This window comes from Schistocerca gregaria, chromosome 2, assembly GCF_023897955.1.
Source record: "Schistocerca gregaria isolate iqSchGreg1 chromosome 2, iqSchGreg1.2, whole genome shotgun sequence".
Taxonomy (NCBI): Eukaryota; Metazoa; Arthropoda; class Insecta; order Orthoptera; family Acrididae; genus Schistocerca; species Schistocerca gregaria.
Window position 1 is genome coordinate 1012646862 of NC_064921.1, and position 21326 is coordinate 1012668187.

The window sequence follows — 21326 nt, forward strand, 5'->3', positions numbered from 1 at the left end:
GGTGTAAGATCCTTACCAGGTGGGATTGACGGAGGACATCAAAAGGGTGCAAAAAAGGGCAGCTCGTTTTGTATTATCACGTAATAGGGGAGAGAGTGTGGCAGATATGATACACGAGTTGGGATGGAAGTCATTACAGCATAGACGTTTTTCGTCGCGGCGAGACCTTTTTACGAAATTTCAGTCACCAACTTTCTCTTCCGAATGCGAAAATATTTTGTTGAGCCCAACCACATAGGTAGGAATGATCATCAAAATAAAATAAGAGAAATCAGAGCTCGAACAGAAAGGTTTAGGTGTTCGTTTTTCCCGCTCGCTGTTCGGGAGTGGAATAGTAGAGAGATAGTATGATTGTGGTTCGATGAACCCTCTGCCAAGCACTTAAATGTGAACTGCAGAGTAGTCATGTAGATGTAGATGTAGAAAGACCAGTGTTTTTGCAAATTAATGCCTCTTGAACATAAAAAAACAAAAAAAGAAAGTTAATGAAAGTAATTTTCCTAATAAAACTGCTTATTAATGTATTGTTGCCAACTTCAAATTAAAAGTTCGTAACACTGAGACTTATAAAGTTTTGCTTCGTAAATGATCTCATTACTGCCTGTTGTAAATCACAGAAGGTGAGTCAGTATCTTACATATATGTTAATTTTGTGTCTCAGTGTAGTAAAAGTGGAAAACTGCAGTGTGGAACGTCATATACTCAAGTTTGCTAAGTGTTTGTCTCTCCTGTGTATTGGAAGTGCTTATTAAAAATATAACAGGATCCACAATTTGTCTATTGGGTTAATGCTCGGTAACAAGTAACGGAAAGACCATTAATTATGAAAACCATAATTTCTTTATTGAAATGATAGTGAGAAGCAACCTGTTATTGGATTCCAATTAACTTTCATTTTAAATAGTAAAGTATTTAACTGAGAGAGACTTAACTTATATCCAATTAATGATTCTGCAGTGAATAGTAATAATAACGTTATAAAGGCCATCCAGTTTGTGTAAGCCCTGAAAGTAATAGTGTGTTCCGGTATCAGTTACAATTTTGCAAATAGTTTGTGCTGCTCCAGTTGTTAGTTTCAATCTTAAAACATACGTATGTGTCAAGAGTTCACTGCACTCACGTGTGACAAAGTATAGGTTGTGTTTATCCATTAAAGTTACTGATAACTATTTTCTTGAACGAGAATGTTAATCATTCTCTTGCCTAGTTAGGCTAGCGACCGTTTTCTTTACCCGTTAAACAGTACAGATAGGCAAAATTTTGTTTGTTACTGTTCAAATATGTCCGTAATTCTGACTTTCACTTCCGATAAGCCACCTCCGTTAGGTACAACACGGTCAACTCTACAAAATTCCTCTCAGAGGGTAACACTGCTCTGTTGCGTTATACCATAATTGCTTTAATAAGGTTGTTTTATTTCACAACCTGCTTTAAGGTTATGGTACAGCAGTGACAGACAGAAGTGTTATATATTCACTCTGTCCAACGCTCTCTTTCTTTTGAGATTGTGCAGTCTGCCGTATTTGCTGTTGCTAACGGCTGTTGCCAAAAACTTCTGAAACAGTTGATAAAGTGCGTCAAAGAACTCCAAAGTTAAAAACCATATTTTATTCAACAACGGTCTTCGATAGGTTGCACGTCTTCAACAACGCATCGTATCTTTGAAATTAGTACAAACAATGTTAACGCAACAAATCTGTTTACAAAGTTTCAGTGCGGAAATGCGGCGTTAAGTGTCTGCGTTTATAATGGCGGAGCTGCGTTGCCGTACGCACCGCATGCGGCATGTTTCTCTCGCATTTCTCCCCCCAAAACAGCTGAAGGTGGAAACCGTGACTGATCGCCTGCCACGAGCACGTGCGGTCTTCACAACTTGTGCTTGCCCGTATTCGGAGGGCAGAATGTAACGAATAACACAGATGAGGGAAACGGCACTTTGTGTGGACCAGTGAATGCAAAACTGGTATAAAACTTTTGTCTGTTTTTGAAATACTTTGTAGCCCGCATGAAACATTTACTTCAACATATGTTTTGGCACAAATGGTGAAAAGTATATTTCTAAACGAAATGACACACAGCAAAAAAAGATTTTCTAAGTCTTACAATTCGAAACGTCAAGACAGGTATCCGGTAGTAAGGGTCATGCAACAAAACATGGTTTTTGAAATAAAAATGGTGTTTTACGCCTCACAAAGGCTTACTGCTACAATACAAGTATCAAATTAGAATTTTAAGGCAAATGACCTCAATCACTGCTGAAGGCCTTACCCACCAGGAACGGCACTATTATAAAGAATTCAGAAACCTGCTGTAAAACAGCAAGGGTTAATTAAAAACCAAGCAACTGATCACCAAACGGGTGAAATAAAATGATGGTAAACTTTGTAACACAACCATTAACATCCACTGAGCACCACACTGCCGGCCGGAGTGGCCGTGCGGTTCAAGGCGCTACACTCTGGAGCCGAGCGACCGCTACGGTCGCAGGTTCGAATCCTGCCTCGGGCATGGATGTGTGTGATGTCCTTAGGTTAGTTAGGTTTAATTAGTTCTAAGTTGTAGGCGACTGATGACCTCAGAAGTTAAGGCGCATAGTGCTCAGAGCCATTTGAACCATTTTTGAACACCACACTGCTAGATTTATTCCAGAAGGCGACCAGAACTATCAATTAAGCATACATAACCTTTCATGCAGGCATTACGAAGTACTGTAATAAGTAATACAATACACTACACTAGGACCAGTACATAAGTTCCTTAAGGAGTACTGAGGCAGATTATACCCGCAGAAGGCGTGGGCTGAAGGAGCGTTACACTGAACTACGGGCCATCAGACTTCGTTTTAGAACACACTTGTCTTACAAGAACCAAGGGGCGATAGTTGGGCCACAGACGGTGCTCCAGTAATCGACCTCTGAGAAGGTCCAACAACAAACACTTTCGCGAGCGATGAGATAGGCAGCCAAGAGTTGTATTCACCTCACAAGATGGCAACTCATACTAGTGGCAGTCTAACAAATGACTGGTAATAATCTTGCTGTAGCTACCTGAAGTTCGATAAACCAGATGCGACGATGGAAGAATACGTCAAAGCAGGAACCGGCGATCTGCCTACGTCCCCTGAATACTGTGTTTAGAGCGTCCGGAACGAGAAAGGAACCACTACCACGAGAGTAGAAGAATCACCAACCGGCCTACGATCAAGAAAGTTGTCTAAACTACACGCCTTACCGGATAGTAGCGGCAAGGCGTGGAAACGTACATTGCCGTTACATACACTAAACCCCAGGGCAGGTAACTGGGGCGTTGGAGGCCACCAAACAAGAAAAATTACCGCTGGTTGAACAAATTGTAACAAGTTGAACGCGGTAAACAGTAATAAGAAGTCGAGGAAAGCTAATCATATCTGCCCTTCCCAAACACTCCACTCGCTGCTCTCCGCCTCGACGACACTGCGAGCAGCAACGCGAACCCAGGTCACTGGAGAATCGCGAGATGTCACAATGGTGGAGGTTTCTCTACTTGAATTGAAATGCACTCACCTTAAAGCTTGCTGGATCCGGTTTACGACGAGGTCGTGCACACTCGTGTGACCACAGCCCTTCCATCCTGCAGTCCGTGTGTGCCGCCCGTTGTCGTGGCATGTTCTTGCTCGGACCTGGCTCGTCCTGAGTCCCCAACCGAACTGTTCCACTCACACGACCCGGAAAAACAACGACGTCGCCCCAAAGATAGAGCAACAGTTACTACATTTGGATAACTGCCGCTGCTGCCACTAGCGGACGGGCAAGGATTGCGAAACCGAGTGGCGCCATTCAACATGAGAAGAAGACAAACAACCGCAACCACGCCAACTAAACGATACCGCCTGGCCTCCAACAGAGAGTGGAAACCTACAAACAGCACCAACGTGAGCCGCAACACTGCTCAATATCAAAAGCACAAGATAAGAAAAACACAAATCGTTAAAAAATCATTTCAACTTGTGGGCGACTGAACCTGACGCAATGCATTAAGCTTGCACACTGACGTTTTCTGTTAGGCAGTTGCCCGTGTTTCTTTATGAAGTTTTGATAGGAATCATTACCTGCCAATATCTGCCAATGTCTGAGGCAGTCTTAATTCTAATTCTGGAACTGAATCTTTTTAATGCCATCGACGTGGAATCTAAATCTGTCGTGTGCTTCAAGCATTTCTTCGTAATTTTCATGAAATATTGGATTTAAAAACACCATGTGAGATGTCGTGGATATTTGCTGATACACTACAAGGATTTTATCACTATTGTAGTGTATTTCTAGAAACATCAAAACGATTGGCGCCAGCCCTCTCGGTCATTTCGCCTTCCAAAACCTAAAGCCGCTCGTTCCACTCTCCTTTGAACCTCACTGGCAGGTTTGTCCATCAACCTTGGCATCGTGCCCTATGAAAACATCACTTATGTGCCCAGCACTACCTGACTGACACTGCACATTAAAACATGGAGGAACTGAAACAGGACTGAGTGAGCGGAATTTCGTTATTACGATATAATCTAAATGAGACTACTCGAATGTTAATACTGGTATGAAACTATTACTTCTTATCTTTAAAAGAATAAACTTTTGTTGAAAATTTACACAGTTCATCTGCTTCGATACTCAAAAACAAATGATGTTTATACAAATTTAAATGCTATATCACACAATTTCTGTTAAATGTGGAACGTCCCCTTAGAATAATTATGAATGGCTGTGCCAGTAAACTTCTACGTTATTTGATACAAAGAGTAAAACTGAACGTACTCACGCAGTTCTCTCTTTAATTATTCTGATCATCACTAAACTGGCACACAATATTTTTTAGCGCAAAGCAATCTGACTTTCAATAATCGCTACAAAAGAATGGCCCTGACTAACAGTAACCTATACCTTTCATGAATCATTTACCTCACAAAAATCTTCGTCACTCGAACTACTGCAATACAGCTAGCGCCGATACTGCCAGCTAAACAAAAGATTCTAACTACTGAAGGCACAAATTACTGATAGCCATAGTTGGCAAATGACAGATTTTGTTAGAGAACAAACAATGTATTTACCTTAATAATGTTCAAAAGTCAATGACATCCTTCTTTACAAATTTCCTTTTTCTGGCCGACACACGTCCAGATCGTCCGCTTATAGCAACCTCTCAAAACTCTGGCATCTCTCTCTCCACATCCACCAGTGCTGGAGGCTCACCTCCAACTGCACAACGCTATGCGTTCTTCACATTCAACTGCCCAACACTACACTAGTGAATATTTCAACAATGAGTCCAGCCAGCCACAGACTGCACACAGCGCAGTCAGCGTTTTTCATACAGAGCACTACGTGGCGTTACCAAAATTAAGACCTAAACAGCCTACTTACAAATGACGGAATGGTGACTACACATTATTCCAAGGACTGCTGGCGTCACCTGTTTTTGGGCAAACCCGAGATACACCAAAACCTGCAATAACCCTAACAGCATAAGCAGCTTCAGCATATCGTCAATCCGTTTTTTCCAATTAATTCCCCCCATAAACGCACACTCCCAAAAATTTGGAATATTATGCCTTAGCTACAGACTCCTGTTCATACTCTATATTTTTAATGGTGTGGTGCCATTTACTGTACATAACTTTATACACTTTGTTTTTTCAAATTGTAATTAAAGTTCATTTGCAGAGGAAAGCTTAATAATTTTCTGAAATACAATGTTTACTGCTTCCTCAGCTAGCTCCTGTTTTTTGGGCGTTGTTACTATACTTGTATCATCTGCAAAAAGAACTAGTTTGGCATCTTAGTAGAGCGACAAGTCATTAATATATATTAAGTACAATAAGGGATCCAAGACTAAACTCTGTGTGACCTCAGTCTCGATATCTCCGCAGTTTGACGAATCTGCTGTTTTTTGCACGTTATGTGAATTGCTTATTTCAACCTTCTGTACTCTTCCGGTTAAATATGAATTAAAATATTTATGCACTGTTCCACTCATACCACAATTATTAAGCTTATCAAGAAGAATTCCAAAATTCACACAGTCAAAGGCCTTTGAGAGACCTCAGAAAATCCGAACTGATGATGATCGGTTATTCAGAGCATTTACTATTTGATCGAAGAAACTAGAAGTTTTCCTAGAATGTTATCTGTTGCTCATCAGTCAGTTGCGGAACAACCTGAGAACGACCGATTCAAAAAGTACCGTACAAATTTCAGTCCTTCCTTTGGTTTATGAAAACCTTTAATGCTAGTAGGCTTGCGGTATCTGCCAATCCCCGTATTCTGCAGTACTAGATCTGGAGGCAGTCGTCTGCATCAGGATCTGCCGCACGATCTCAAAGCTATTCGTTGCGCTTTTTGACAGCCAGTCCGAACGTCGCGCCTAGGCAGTTTTTTCCTTTTCATCCTGCAAGCCTTTTATTCTGCCATAAATACATTTTGTGCTCATTGCTACTAGACGTCAACCTGACTTGGCTCTTAATCGCCAGTTTTCGATTTTTGTATCAAAATCTGATGTACACTGGGTGACAGAGATCGTGGGATAGCACGTACATAGATGGGGGTACACAAGGTGTAAATGGGCGCTGCATTGGCGGAGCTGTCATTTGCACTCATGTGATTCATGTGAAAATGTCCTCGAAGTTATTATTGCCACACGACGGGAATTAAGAGACTTTGGACCCCCAATAGTAGTTCGAGCTAGATGCGTGGAACGTTCCACTTCGGAAATCGTTAAGGAATTCTTTACTTCGAGATGCACAGTGTGAAGAGTGTGCCGAGAATATCAAATTGAGACAATGCCTTAGACCACGGACAACGCAGCGACATACAGCCTTCACTTAACGACCGAGAGCTGGAGCAGCGGCGAGTGAGCAGAATGATCAGTGCTAACAGACAAGCAACACCTGCCAGTGCCCTTGCTAACAGCACTCAATCGCCTGCAGCGCTTATGCTGGGTCGGTGACGGTATGGGTTGGCCCCAAATGACTGTGGAAACCGGGGTCTGGTCACACGAGCCACGAATTCGGTTGGTAAGAGCTGATGGCAGAGTTCGAGTGTGGGGCAGGCCACCCGAAGCCAAGGATTCAGTCTGTCAACAACATACTTTGCAAGCTGGTGGTTGCTCCATTAAGATCTGGGCTTCGTTTACATTGAACGGACTGGGTCCTCTGGTCCGCCTGAACCGATGTTCGGCTACTTGGAGACCATTTGCAGCCATTCAGGGACTTACCTAACAATGGATGACAATGCGCAATGTCACCGGCCACAGTTGTTCACGATTGTTTTAAGAACATTCTGGACAATTCGAATGAATGATATGGCCGCCCAAAGAGTCCAACATGAATCTCATGGAACATTTATGGGACATAACGGGGAGATCCCCCCCATGAACCATGGACCTTGCCGTTGGTGGGGAGGCTTGCGTGCCTCAGCGATACACATGGCCGTACCGTAGGTGCAACCACAACGGAGGGGTATCTGTTGAGAGGCCAGACAAACGTGTGGTTCCTGAAGAGGGGCAGCAGCCTTTTCAGTAGTTGCAGGGGCAACAGTCTGGATGATTGACTGATCTGGCCTTGCAACATTAACCAAAACGGCCTTGCTGTGCTGGTACTGCGAACGGCTGAAAGCAAGGGGAAACTACAGCCGTAATTTTTCCCGAGGACATGCAGCTTTACTGTATGATTAAATGATGATGGCATCCTCTTGGGTAAAATATTCCGGAGGTAAAATAGTCCCCCATTCGGATCTCCGGGCGGGGACTACTCAGGAGGATGTCGTTATCAGGAGAAAGAAAACTGGCGTTCTTCGGATCGGAGGGTGGAATGTCAGATCCCTTAATCGGGCAGGTAGGTTAGAAAATTTAAAAAGGGAAATGGATAGGTTAAAGTTAGATATAGTGGGAATTAGTGAAGTTCGGTGGCAGGAGGAACAAGACTTCTGGTCAGGTGACTACAGGGTTATAAACACAAAATCAAATAGGGGTAATGCAGGAGTAGGTTTAAAAATGAATAGGAAAATAGGAATGCAGGTAAGCTACTACAAACAGCATAGTGAACGCATTATTGTGGCCAAGATAGATACGAAGCCCACACCTACTACAGTAGTACAAGTTTATATGCCAACTAGCTCTGCAGATGATGAAGAAATTGAAGAAATGTACGATGAAATAAAAGAAATTATTCAGATAGTGAAGGGAGACGAAAATTTAATAGTAATGGGTGACTGGAATTCGAGTGTAGGAAAAGGGAGAGAAGGAAACATAGTAGGTGAATATGCATTGAGGCTAAGAAATGAAAGAGGAAGCCGCCTAGTAGAATTTGGCACAGAGCACAACTTAATCATAGCTAACACTTGGTTTAAGAATCATGAAAGAAGGTTGTATACGTGGAAGAACCCTGGAGATACTAAAAGGTATCAGATAGATTATATAATGGTAAAACAGAGATTTAGGAACCAGGTTTTAAGTTGTAAGACATTTCCAGGGGCAGATGTGGACTCTGACCACAATCTATTGGTTATGACCTGTAGATTAAAACTGAAGAAACTGCAAAAATGTGGGAAATTAAGGAGATGGTACCTGGATAAACTGAAAGGACCAGAGGTTGTACAGAGTTTCAGAGAGAGCATAAGGGAACAATTGACAGGAATAGGGGAAATAAATACAGTAGAAGAAGAATGGATAGCTCTGAGGGATGTAGTAGTGAAGGCAGCAGAGGATAAAGTAGGTACAAATACGAGGGCTGCTAGAAATCCTTGGGTAACAGAAGAAATATTGAATTTAATTGATGAAAGGAGAAAATATAAAAATGCAGTAAATGAAGCAGGCAGAAAGGAATACAAACGTCTCAAAAATGAGATCGACAGGAAGTGCAAAATGGCTAAACGGGGATGGCTAGAGGACAAATGTAAGGATGTAGAAGCTTATCTCACTAGGGGTAAGATAGATACTGCCTACAGGAAAATTAAAGAGACCTTTGGAGAGAAGAGAACCACGTGTATGAATATCAAGAGCTCAGATGGCAGCCCAGTTCTAAGCAAAGAAGGGAAGGCAGAAAGGTGGAAGGAGTATATAGAAGGTTTATACAAGGGCGATGTACTTGAGGACAATATTATGGAAATAGATGAGGATGTAGATGAAGATGAAATGGGAGTTACGATAGTGCGTGAAGAGTTTGACAGAGCACTGAAAGACCTGAGTCGAAACAAGGCCCCCGGAGTAGACAACATTCCATTAGAACTACTGACGGCCTTGGGAGAGCCAGTCATGACAAAACTCTACCAGCTGGTGAGCAAGATGTATGAGACAGGCGAAATACCCTCAGACTTCAAGAAGAATATAATAATTCCAATCCCAAAGAAAGCAGGTGCTGACAGATGTGAAAATTACCGAACTATCAGTTTACTAAGCCACGGCTGCAAAATACTAACGCGGATTCTTTACAGACGAATGGAAAAACTGGTAGATGCAGACCTCGGGGAGGATCAGTCTGGATTCCGTCGAACTGTTGGAACACGAGAGGCAATACTGACCTTACGACTTATCTTAGAAGAAAGATTAAGAAAAGGCAAACCTACGTTTCTAGCATTTGTAGACTTAGAGAAAGCTTTTGACAATGTTGACTGGAATACTCTTTTTCAAATTCTAAAGGTGGCAGGGGTAAAATACAGGGAGCGAAAGGCTATTTATAATTTGTACAGAAACCAGATGGCAGTAATAAGAGTCGAGGGGCATGAAAGGGAAACAGTGGTTGGGAAAGGAGTGAGACAGGGTTGTAGCCTCTCACCGATGTTATTCAATCTGTATATTGATCAAGCAGTAAAGGAAACAAAAGAAAAATTTGGAGTAGGTATTAAAATTCATGGAGACGAAGTAAAAACTTTGAGGTTCGCCGATGACATTGTAATTCTGTCAGAGACGGCAAAGGACTTGGAAGAGCAGTTGAACGGAATGGACAGTGTCTTGAAAGGAGGATATAAGATGAACATTAACAAAAGCAAAACGTGGATAATGGAATGTAGTCAAATTAAATCGGGTGATGCTGAGGGAATTAGATTAGGAAATGAGACACTTAAAGTAGTAAAGGAGTTTTGCTATTTAGGAAGTAAAATAACTGATGATGGTCGAAGTAGAGAGGATATAAAATGTAGACTGGCAATGGCAAGGAAAGCGTTTCTGAAGAAGAGAAATTTGTTAACATCGAATATAGATTTATGTATCAGGAAGTCGTTTCTGAAAGTATTTGTTTGGAGTGTAGCCATGTATGGAAGTGAAACATGGACGATAACTAGTTTGGACAAGAAGAGAATAGAAGCTTTCGAAATGTAGTGCTACAGAAGAATACTGAAGATAAGGTGGATAGATCACGTAACTAATGAGGAGGTATTGAATAGGATTGGGGAGAAGAGAAGTTTGTGGCACAACTTGACTAGAAGAAGGGATCGGGTGCTAGGACATGTTTTGAGGCATCAAGGGATCACAAATTTAGCATTGGAGGGCAGCGTGGAGGGTAAAAATCGTGGAGGGAGACCGAGAGATGAGTACACTAAGCAGATTCAGAAGGATGTAGGTTGCAGTAGGTACTGGGAGATGAAGCAGCTTGCACAGGATAGAGTAGCATGGAGAGCTGCATCAAACCAGTCTCAGGACTGAAGACAACAACAACAACAACGGGGAGATGATTTCGTGCACAAAATTCTGGACCGGCAACACTGTCACAGTTATACACTCCTGGAAATTGAAATAAGAACACCGTGAATTCATTGTCCCAGGAAGGGGAAACTTTATTGACACATTCCTGGGGTCAGATACATCACATGATCACACTGACAGAACCACAGGCACATAGACACAGGATTAACGTTCGACAAAGTGGCAAGTACAATAAAGCCCTCAGAGTGTTTTTCACTTGTTACCGTGTAACGGGGAGCATTACCTTTCGAAAAAGAAGTCGCGTAGTCGTACACGTCAGCAGGTGCGTCATGTTGAAATCAATGTGAAACATGTTCTATGAATGAGTAAAGGATGTGTCATTTATGCCGAAGAAACAAGTCGGCATTGTCTTTCGAATTGCCTGATCTAAACATGTTACTCGTTTCTAATATGCCGAAGAAATATAATGTCTACATATGTGAATGCTTGTCGACACAACAGCTTCTTCCCCTTGTGGCTAAACGGTAAGGATAAAACTTAATATGCCTGTGGTGTCTGTTCTTTCGAACAGGTCTGAATGAATAGACACCTCCCACATAAATATACGTGGCTTGATGCTAATAATGATATCTTCAGTGAGGATGTATTCTTCCTACGACGTATTGCGGGAATCAGTTGAGGCTGCGAGTATTAGGGATCATGGACGAGGGAACTACGTATGTAGTGTGCGACATATGGGGATTTGGGCCGAACGGGAGCATGGAAGTGTGCACAGACAGCACAAGTGTTTGAGGTGGCCGTTTGCGATCAGCAGGAAATCCAGATTCGAGTCCCAGTCCGGCACAATTTTTCACTTGTCTCCATTGGATTTACACTGAAGAGAAACAAACTGGTATACCTGCCTAATATCGTGTAATGCCCCCGCAAACACGCTGAAGTGCCGCAACACGACTAATGTCTGAAGTGCTGGAGGGAACTGACACCGTGACCCCTGCAGAGCTGTCCATCAACGCGAAAGAGTACGAGGGTGTGATCTCTTGCCGGCCAGGGTGGTCGAGCGGTTCTAGGCGCTTCAGTCTGAAGCGCCTAGAACCGCGCGACTGCTACGCTCGCAGGTTCGTATCCTTCCTCGGGCATGGCTGTGTGTGATGTACTTAGGTTTAAGTAGTTCTAAGTACTAGGGGACTCATGATCTCAGATGCTAAGTCCCAAAGTGCTCACAGTCATATGAGCAGTAACTGCCATTACATATCCCACAACATTTATTTACAGACACTAATGTTTTTTTATAAATGGTTCAAAATGGCTCTGAGCACTATGGGACTCAACATCTTAGGTCATAAGTCCCCTAGAACGTAGAACTACTTAAACCTAACTAACCTAAGGACATCACACGCACCCGTGCCCGAGGCAGGATTCGAACCTGCGACCGTAGCAGTCCCGCGGTTCCGGACTGCAGCGCCAGAACCGCACGGCCACCGCGGCCGGCTGTTTCTTTATAACCTGTTGCTAGTTATAGTAATGATCTGGGTATAAAACGAGTTTTCCTGCTGATTCCACTCATCAACTCTTTTGATGCCCTTCGGAGCAACGTAAATGTGAAAAATAACAGTATCAACGACTCACTGCCATCTGTCATTGGTGAGAACAATGTTTCTACAGTGACGTATTATTTCGTAATCAGGATTCTAGTAGCGTAGACAACTTGAAAATGAAGGACAGTTGAAGGAGCCTATTATTCGTAATTTAAAACTAGAGAACTAAGAGAGTAAAATTATTCGACAACTGACAGAATACAAACATCTGGAAAGCCTTATTTGTCAATGCGTCGGTTTCTTCACAATGTTATGTTACATACCAGAAACGAAAGACTGAAAGAACAGCATTTTCGCACTCTTATTTATAACAACAGAAAAATATTCCTGTTCTTTTATTTTGACTCATGAGTTATTCTGATTCGTTTGATGAGGCCTGCCAAGAATTCCTCTCCTGTGCCAACCTCTTCATCTGAGAGTAGCCCTTGCTACCTCCGTCTTCAATTATTTTCTGGATGTGTTTCAACCTCTGTCTTCCTCTACAGTTTTTTCCCTGATTTCTTAACGGATTTCCTATCATTCTGTCCCTTCTTCTTTTCAGTGTTTTCCATGTACTTTCCACTCCGATTATATGCAGAACCTCCTCATTCCTGCCTTATCAGTCCACAAATTTTCAACATTCGTCTGTAATACCACTTCCCGAATGCTTCAATTCTGTTCTGGTCCTGTTTTACAACAGTCCATGTTCCACTACCATATAACGTTGTGCTCCAAACGTACATTCTCAAAAATTTCTTCCTCATATTAATTCCAATGTATGATACTAGTAGACTTCCCTTGGCCAGGAATGTCCTTTTTGCCAGTGCTAGTCTGCTTTTTATGTCCTTCTTGCTGGTACGTCCTTGGGTATTTTGCTGCCTAGGTAGCACAATTCCTTAACTTCATCTACTTCGAGACCATCAATCACAATTTTAATTTTCTCTCTGTTCTCATTTCTGCTACTTCTCATTACTTACGTCTTTTCGCCATTTGCTCTCAATCCATATTCTGTACTCATTAGTCTGTTCATTACATTTAACGGATCATGCCATTCTTCCTCACTTTCATTCGGGATAGCAGTGATATGAGCGAATCGTATCAATGATATCCTTTCACCTCGAATTTTAATTCCACTCCTGAATCTTTCTGTTATTTCCATCACTGCTTCTTCGAAGTATATATTGAATGGTAGGGCCGAAAGACTACATCCCTGTCCTACACCCTTCTTAGTTCGAACATACCGTTCTAAGTCGTCCACCCTTATTATTCTCTCTTGGCTCTTGTACTTATAGAATATTACACACTCCCTACAGTTACCCCCACTTTTCTCAGAATTTCTAACGTCTTGCACCATTTTACATTGTCGAACGGTTTTTCCAGGTCGAAAAATACTATAAACGTGTCTTGATATTTCTTTAGTCTTGCTTCCATTATCAAGCGCAGTCAGAACTGCCTCCGGTATTTTTGCCTTTCCTGAAGCCAAACTGATCGCCATTTAGCACATGTTCAATTTTCTTTCCCATTCTTCTTTATATTATTATTGGCAGCAGCCTGGACGCATGGGGTGTTAAGCTGATTGTGCGATAATTCTCGCACTTGCCAGCTCTTTCAGTTTTCGGAATTGTGTGGATGACATTTTCCCGAACGTCAGATGGTATTTCGCCAGACTCATACATTCTACACACCAGTGTGAATAGTCGTTTTGTTGCTACTTGATTTTAGAAATTCTAATGGAATGTTATCTATCCCTTCTCTCTTATTTGATCTTAAGTCTTCCAAAACTCTCTTAAATTCTCATTCTAATGCTGGATCCCCTATCTCTTCTAAACACACTCCTATTTCTTCTTCTACCACATCAGACAATTCTTGCCACTCATAGAGGCCTTCAGTGTACTCTTTCCACCCATCCGCTCTCTCTTCTGCATTTAACAGTGGAATTCCTGTTGCGCTCTTAATGTTACACCTTGCTTTTAATTTCACCGAAGGTTGTTTTGGCTTTCCTATGCGCTGAGTCGGTCCTTCCGACAACCATTTCTTCTTCGATTTCTTCACTTTTTTCATGCAGTGTTTTCGTCTTTGCTTTCCTACAACTCCTATTTATTTTATTCCTCAGCGAATTGTATTTCTATGTTAGTGAATTTCCCTGAACATTTTTGTACTTCCTTCTTTCATCACGAAACTCAAGTATTTCTTCTGTTACTCATAGTTTCTCTCCAGTTGCCTTCTTTGTACCTAGGTGTCTCTTCCCAACTACCGTGACTGTCCATACCTCTTCAACTGTACTGCCTGCTGAGCTATTGCTTATTGCTGTATCTATAGCATTAGAGACCTTCAAGTGTATCTCTACTTCCGGATCCCACTTCTTTATGTACTGATTCTCCCTGACTAATCTCTTAAACTTCTTTCTACACTTTGTCACAACTGCATTGTGATCCGAGTCTGTATCTACTCCTGGGTACGCCTTACAATCCAGTATCTGATTTTGGAATTTCAGCCTGACCATGATTTAATGTAACTGAAATCTTCCCATGTCTTCCGGCCTTTGCCAAGTATACCTCCTCCATTTGTGACTCTTGAACGGACCTTTTTAATTTATTACAGAACTCAATTATTCTTTTTTCTCTCTCACTCCTTGTACCAAGCCCACATTCCCCTGTAACCCTTTCTTCTACTCTTTCCCCCACAATTACTTTCCACAACCCCATGTCTATCAGATTTTCATATCCCTTTACGTAGTGCATCAACCGTTCAGTATCCACATATTTCTTCTGTCTCTTCATCTTCGTCTTGGGACGGCGGCATGCATACCTAAGGTATCGTTTCGGTGTTGGCTTACTGTCGATTCTGATAAGAACAACCCTATCACTGAACTGTTCAAAGAAACATATTCTCTGCCCTACCTTCCTATTCATATCGTTTCCTACTCCCGTCATACCATTTTCGCTGTTGCTGATGTTGCCCTGTACTCATCTGACCAGAAATTCTTGTCTTCTTTCCATTTCACTTCACTGACCTTTACTATAGCTAGACTGAGCCTTTGAATTTTTCTTTTCAGATTTTCTAGCTTTCCGACCACTTTCAAACTTCTGACATTCCACGGAACGACTCGTGGAACGTTATCCTTTCGCTGGTTATTGTTTCTCTTGGTAACCTCCCCCTTAGCAGTCCTCTTCCGGAGATCCGAATGAGTGACTATTCCGGAATCTTATGCTAACGGAGTTACAGGCCACATATCATGTGGGTACACGCTACGTCTTTCCATTGCCTTCTACGTCCTCATGCCGGTGATCATTGCTAATTCTTCCGCCTTTAGGGGTAGTTTCCCACCCCAAGGACAAGAGACTACCCTGAACCTCTGTCCGCTCCTCCGCCCTCTTTGACAAGGCCGTAGGCAGAATGAGGGTGACTGCTTATGCCGGAAGTCTTCAGCCACCAATGCTGATTATTACTCAGAATTTAAGGGGTGGCGGGTTTCTAACCCGGGACCAAGGATGTTTTGATTACCAGTTGGTTCAAATGGTTCAAATGGCTCTGAGCACTATGGGACCTAAAATCTGAGGTCATCCGTCCCCTAAAACTTAGAACTACTTAAACCTAACTAACCTAAGGAGATCACACACATCCATGCCCGAGGCACGATTCGAGCCTGCGACCGTAGCGGTCGCGCGGTTCCAGTCTGAAGCATCTAGAACCGCTCGGCCACACCGGCCGGCTCGATTACTAGTTAAAGACGCCAACCTTTTTTTGTTGTTGATATCATTACGTTCGTTATTGTTCGTTGCATTTGTTCGGGACGGACGTCCCATGACACCCATTAAAGTTCGTCGTAGTCAGTGAAATAACCAATGATCGACGAAGTAAGGAGGATATCAAATCAGACAAATCAGGCACTGGGAAAAAGGGTCCTCCTGGCCAACAGAAGCCTACTAGTATTAAACATAGGCCTTAGTTTGAGGAAGAAGTTTGTGAGGATGTACGTCTGGAGTACAGCGTTGTATGTTAGTGAAGCACGGAGTGTGCGAAAACCGGAACACAAGAGAATCGAAGCACTTGATATGTTGCAAATTAGGTGGATTGATAAGATAGGGAATGAGGAGATTCTGCACAGAATTGGAGCGGAAAGGAATATGTGGAAAACACTGACAAGGAGAAGGGACAGGATGATAGGACATCTGTTAAGAGATTAGGGAATAACTTCCATTGTGCTAGAGGTAGCTGCAGACCGCAAAAACTGTAGAGGTAGACAGAGACTGGAATACATGTATGACGTAGGCAGCGAGTGCTGTTGTGAGGCGAAGAGGATGGCACAGGAGAGGAATTCGTGTCGGTCCGCATCAAACCAGTCAGAATACTTACGGCTGGCATAAAAAATAAATAGAATCCAACAGAAAACGGAAAAATGTGAGTACTACCATTTAGTAACGGTAAAAATTAGCGATTTATTTTTGCAACCAAAGAGGGCACGTTGTTGCCACCAAACAAGACCAGCACGTACTGTATTAAGAGCATCTGTCCTTCGTGGTGTGGCGTTCAGCGTCACTGTTTGTCCCTCTGATCTGATGTCCGCGTTGTGCCATCCGTGTTTGTCCGCTGTTTACCGGTACTGATCGGCGAGTTGCCGAGTGGATCTCTCTCGTGCATGACTAGTACGCTGCGGCCCTGGAGAAAGGTTACGCCAGGATAAAAGAGCTACATGCCGGATCCGTGTTTGGGCATACCGAACATGTCACGCGTGGTATACGAGCATTATTCCACGTGCGAAGGGAGTGTACTCTTACGTCTTACTGAGGCCTATACAACCACAAATGGTTCAAAAGGCTCTGAACACTATGGAACTTAACTTCTGAGGTCATCAGTCCCCTAGAAATAAGAACTGCTTAAAACTAACTGACCTAAGGACATCACACACATCCATGCCCGAGGCAGGATTCGAACCTGCGACCGTAGCGCTCGCCTGGTTGCAGACTGTATCGCCTAGAACCGCTCGGCCACTTCGGCCGGCCACAACCACACCAAGCGCCGCCATTCTTGGCATTTTGATGGCGTGTTCCGTTTGCATTAGTGTAGATTAACTCGCAGTGACGTACTTGCCTTGTTAGAGATAAGGCTGAAACACTAATTTCAGTTTTCCGAACTTGTTCCGCTAGGAATATTGTAATACGAGTCCTACTTACACATCACACTTACGCCGGTATGGCAGACAGTGAAATGAGTGAGCGTGGAATAGAAAGTCAACGAAAGTGGCTCTACAGTGGAAAGGTGTCGGTGGCTGATGAGAAAGCTGTAAGAGTCTACTCCTGTTATGCGAAAGAACTAGCTCTGCTCGTAGCAGTAGCTCATTATTGATATAAGAATTTATAACATCATGTAGACCCGTCAGCAACTGTGATAATTAAACATATAATACGTCAGCCTCAGTTGCAAATAGAAACGAGTCTTTACCTAGGTTTTAGCCAAAATAATTTTCCCGTTCTTCAGAAGCTATTGACACTAAACTATTGCATGCCAATATTTGGCCATGTCAGGTATAGCCAGCCGCGGTGGCCGAGCGGTTCTAAGCGCATCAGTCTGGAACCGCGCGACTGCTACGATAGCAGGTTCGAATCCTGCCTCGGGAATGTATGTGTGTAATGTCCTTAGTTTGGTTAGGTTTAGGTAGTTCTAAGTTCTAGGGGTCTGATGACCTCAGAAGTTAAGTCCCATAGTCCTCAGAGCCATTTGAACCATTTGTCAAGTATAAAACTATAGCACTGTAGTACCACGCTATAAAACTACATTACTTAGCTGTAGAGAAACAGCAGGCCCCAGTGCTCGGACGAGGTCGGTAGGCCGCGAGAGCTGCACGGGAAGTAATAGCAGCGGGCAGGTATGTACCGAGCATATGCGCGCTTGGATATATAGATGCTTAACAGTAGCTACCTTTACGTTAGGAATTAGATTAGCATAAGCATTAAAAGAAAGCAGAGAAAGCGTTTGACAATGTTGACTGGAATACTCTCTTTCAAATTCTGAAGGTGGCAGGAGTAAAATACAGGGAGCGAAAGGCTATTTACAATTTGCACATAAATCAGATGGCAGTTATAAGAGTCGAGGGACATGAAAGGGAAGCAGTGGTTGGGAAGGGAGTGAGACAGGGTTGTAGACTATCCCCGATGTTATTCAATCTGTGTATTGAGAAAGCAGTGAAGGAAACAAAATAAAAATTCGGGGTAGGTATTAATCCATGGCGAAGAAATAAAAACTTTGAGGTTCGCCGATGACATTTTAATTCTGTCAGAGACAGCAGAGGACTTGGAAGAGCAGTTGAACGGAATGGACAGTGTCTTGAAAGGAGGATGTAAGGTGAACATCAACAAAAGCAAAACGAGGATAATGGAATGTAGTCGAATTACGTCGGGTGATGCTGCGAGAATTAGATTAGGTAATGAGACGCTTAAAGTAGTAAATCAGTTTTGTTATTTGGGGAGCAAAATAACTGATGATGGTCGAAGTAGAGAGGATATAAAATGTAGACCGGCAATGGCAAGGAAAGCGTTTCTGAAGAAGAGAAATTTGTTAACATCGAGTATAGATTTAAGTGTCAGGAAGTCGTTCCTGAAAGTATTTGTATGGAGTGTAGCCATGTATGGAAGTGAAACGTGGACGATAAATAGTTTAGACAAGAAGAGAATAGAAGCTTTAGAAATGTCGTGCTACAGAAGAATGCTGAAGATTAGATGGGTAGATCACATAACTAATGAGGATGAATTGAGCAGAATTGAGGAGAAGAGAAATTTTTGGCACAGCTTGACTAGAAGAAGGGATCGGTTGGTAGGACATGTCCTGAGGCATCAAGGAATCACCAATTTAGTATTGGAGGGCAACGTGGAGGGTAAAAATCGTAGAGGGAAACCAAGAGATGAATACACTAAACAGATTCAGAAGGATGTAGGTTGCAGTAGGTACTGGGGGATGAAGAAGCTTGCACAGGATAGAGTAGCATGGAGAGCTCCATCAAACCAGTCTCAGGAATGAAGACCACAACAACAACAAGCATTAAAACCGTTAACAGTGTAACTTCTGAGCTATTAACAGTTTTAATGCTTATGCTAATCTAATTCCTAACGTAAAGGTAGCTACTGTTAAGCAGCTATATTTCGAAGCGCGCATGTGCATGACCAGCAGCGGTGCTCGGTACTCAGCTGCTCGCTGCAATTAGTTCCGGCGCAGCTCTCTTGACATACCGACCTCGTCCGAGCAGTGGGGTCTGCTGTTTCTCTCCAGCTAAGTAATGTAGATTTATGAGTGCGTACTACAGTGCTATAGTTTTATACTTGACATGACCAAACTTTGGCATGCAATAGTTTAGTGTCAATAGCTTCTGAAGAAAGCCATATGATATTGGCTGAAACCTAGGTGAAGATTGTTTTCTATTTGCAACTGAGGCTGACGTGTTATACGTTCATTATTGATAGCTGGGGAAAAAAACCACAGGTACTTCTCGTTTATTAAAAGTCATCTTAGAGATGGTCATAAGTAGAAGCCTAAATCGCTGACGTCAATCAGTTGTAGACTTATGAATGATGTTTTATGCTCACACATTAAGACCTTTTGGGTGAACGAAAATCCTCTACAAAATCAACGATGATTCAGCCAACAAAAATCTTCTTCGTCCATGAATTCCAGAGAACCGTACACAAGGGCGCCCACGTTGTTTGGCCTCCGGAAGGCGGTCGATATGTTTCCATACATCTGCAACGGGCTCCATGGCTCCTAGCGACTAGAATTCAACACGTCGTCGACAGTTGCATAACTTCAGCAGTATGTAAAGCGTCGTTACTGCTAACAGCGGTACATAAGTGATCTCTCGTCATGAACCCACGGACCTTGGCGAGGTCGAACGCTTACCTTATGTCAAAGTTACAGGTGAAAGCAAGGGAAAACTACATCGGTGTGTTATTTCCGGAGGGCATGCAGCTCTACTTTTTGCCTTTACGAAGATAGCATTCCGGGGTAAAGTAGTTCCCCGTTCGCATCTCCGGGGGAGGGGGAATGTGGGGTGAGGGCTACTGAGGAGGACCTCGTCATCAGGAAAAAGAAGACAGGCATTTTAAGAGTCAGAGCGTGGAATGGTAGATCCCTCAAGCTCCCAGCCAGGTTAGTTAATTTAAAAAGAGAAACGGGCAAGTTGTAGTTTAACCCAATGGAAATTTCTGTTCTGGTAAGGGTTATGAACATAATATCAGATAGGTGTAATGTAGTTGTAGGACTAATAACGAATAGGAAAATAATGCATATAAGGTACTATGAACACCATACTCCTCTCGAACAGGCCATGAAGGCCCAACGTTACCGACCGGCCGCCGTGTCATCCTCAGACCACAGGCATCACTGGATGCGGATATGGAGGGGCATGTGGTCAGCACACCCCTCTCGCGGCCGTATGTCAGTTTACGAGACCGGAGTCGCTACTTCTCAATCACGTAGCTCCTCACTTGACCTCACAAGGGTTGAGTGCACGCGGCTTGCCAACAGCGCTCGGCAGACCAGCTGGTCACCCATCCAAGTGCTAGTCCAGCCCGACAGCGCTTAACTTCGGTGATCTGACGGGAGCCGATGTTACCACTGCGGCAAGGCAGTTGGCATGAACACCACAGCAAACATTATCGTAGCCAAAATAGATACTTAACCAAGAGCTACCACTATAGTAGAAATTTATATGCCAAATTGTTACCAATATACTGAGGAAATTGAAAGAATGTATGTCGAGATATAGGAAATTATTCATATAGTTAAAGGAAAATATAATTGTGCTGGGTGACTGGAATTTGGTAGCAGGAAAAGTAAGAGAAAGAGATATAGACTTGAGGACATAAATGGAAGAGAAAGCTGAATTTTGCACAGAGCATAACTTAATTATCGCTAACAGTGTAAGAATCATGAAGAAATTTCTGTTGGTGAAAGTGACTTGGTGACACTAGAATGGTTCCACGATTACATTAAAAGTAATGATGGAGAAGGGCCAATTTATCAATTTGAGGTAAGCGATGACCGAGACAGCACCTGTTGGCGAAAATCGTTCTGATATCTCAGACAGTGGATCACTTC

The 21326-nt window shown here is 42.8% G+C and overlaps 1 pseudogene; it reads right to left on the reverse strand.

Moving 5' to 3' along the window:
- Positions 1–20744: 20744 nt before the first annotated feature.
- On the reverse strand, positions 20745–20862 carry LOC126337394 (5S ribosomal RNA; annotated as a pseudogene).
- Between the last annotated feature and the right edge of the window lie 464 nt (positions 20863–21326).